The 1,433-nt window shown below is 51.9% G+C and overlaps 5 non-coding genes across 5 annotated transcripts; 1 reads left to right on the top strand and 4 right to left on the bottom strand.

Moving 5' to 3' along the window:
* Positions 1-384: 384 nt before the first annotated feature.
* TEOVI_000022800 lies at positions 385-459 on the bottom strand. The gene has a single exon. It is a non-coding gene; the product is annotated as a tRNA-Arg (tRNA).
* An 83-nt stretch (positions 460-542) lies between these two features.
* Positions 543-615, bottom strand: TEOVI_000022900. The gene has a single exon. It is a non-coding gene; the product is annotated as a tRNA-Lys (tRNA).
* Positions 616-674: 59 nt separating this feature from the next.
* On the bottom strand, positions 675-748 carry TEOVI_000023000. Its single transcript has one exon. It is a non-coding gene; the product is annotated as a tRNA-Arg (tRNA).
* A 102-nt stretch (positions 749-850) lies between these two features.
* Positions 851-923, top strand: TEOVI_000023100. Its single transcript has one exon. It is a non-coding gene; the product is annotated as a tRNA-Ala (tRNA).
* Positions 924-998: 75 nt separating this feature from the next.
* On the bottom strand, positions 999-1,074 carry TEOVI_000023200. Its single transcript has one exon. It is a non-coding gene; the product is annotated as a tRNA-Asn (tRNA).
* Between the last annotated feature and the right edge of the window lie 359 nt (positions 1,075-1,433).

The raw sequence follows: 1,433 nt of genomic DNA on the forward strand, positions 1-1,433 counted from the left end.
TGGTTGGCGCAACAACGCATCGACAGAGGGTGAAGTGGGTTTTGCGGACTTGTGGCGCCTTTAACACAAAAATCCGGTAGAGCTTCCGTCGCAATGGCCTCAACGCCAGCGCCGAACACATCGGGGCCTCTCCTCAAATTTCCAACGAATCGCCGCGGGCTTGGGGGCTTGCGTAGCCAACCAAGCCTCGAGGAGCCGCGCCAAAGAAGTGGCGTCATATTTGTATGCCCCGGCCTCGACACGCGTAAACGGGGTTCAACGCGGATGTTTTATGAACCCGCAAGCATTCACCGCAAAAAGGACCCGCCAAATCCAAACGCCGCTGCGGCTTCTGCCACGTTCGCGCGACCATCTCATATATCCGCAAGTTTTTGCACCGGAAAACTACCTCCGGCGGGACTCGAACCCGCAATCTTTCGCTTAGGAAGCGAACGCCTTATCCATTGGGCTACGGGGGCACCGCCAACCCTCCTCCAAGCAAGCCTCTAACGCTTACATGTCGTACCCAGCAAAGAAATTAGCTTAAGCGGCAGTGTAGAAAAGCGCCTTCCGTGGGGATCGAACCCACGACCACACGGTTAAAAGCCGTGCGCTCTACCACTGAGCTAGGAAGGCTGCTCTCCACACAAACAACTAGAAACGAACAAATATGAAATAATTTTGGACACGAAAACGTACTCCAGACGGGACTCGAACCCGCAACCTTTGGATTAGAAGTCCAAAGCCATATCCATTAGGCCACTGGAGCACCGCCACGCCCTCTCGCCAATCACAGCACACCACTTTACGTGATGGTACACAACGGTTGCTAAACAACCTCATGTGATATTACGGATTTAGCCGTGTTGAAGGGCGTGTAGCTCAGTGGTAGAGCGCCTGTTTTGCATACAGGAGGCCTAGGGTTCAAACCCCTACTCGTCCACTGTTTTTGCAACAGCTTCAGTTCTTCCTTTATAGCGAAAGTGACCTCCAGAATTTTCGGAGGTGGGCAGCAAAAAGACTCCTCCCGTTGGATTCGAACCAACGACCTGTAGGTTAACAGCCTAACGCGCTGCCGACTGCGCCAGGGAGGAACCGAGCGCCAGAGCGTCTCTGCCTAACGAGCCGCTACTGCTTCGTTTCTGTCGGAGTGGCGCCGTCGCTGGCAACATCTTTCCGATGACTGACACCGTGTTGCTTGTTCGTGTTTTGCCACGATAAAGCAAACAAGTCGGAGTTAAAGCCCTTTTAGCAGCCATTTGATTTTTTGTGGTTTTTTTACCTTTGGAAATTGGTAAGTGGTGCGTTAGGAAAAGAAAAAAGGCAGTCCGATGGAATGCTGCGTCAAAATCGGCACCACAACTTGCAAGGATGCGGATCTTTGGTTTGGAATGCTGATGGTTGATTTCCACACCACTGATACACCAGTTTTCTGATTGCATTAAAATATGCAA

The sequence above is a fragment of the Trypanosoma equiperdum genome, assembly GCF_001457755.1.
Source record: "Trypanosoma equiperdum strain OVI genome assembly, contig: ctg_137, whole genome shotgun sequence".
In the NCBI taxonomy this organism is placed as follows: Eukaryota; Euglenozoa; class Kinetoplastea; order Trypanosomatida; family Trypanosomatidae; genus Trypanosoma; species Trypanosoma equiperdum.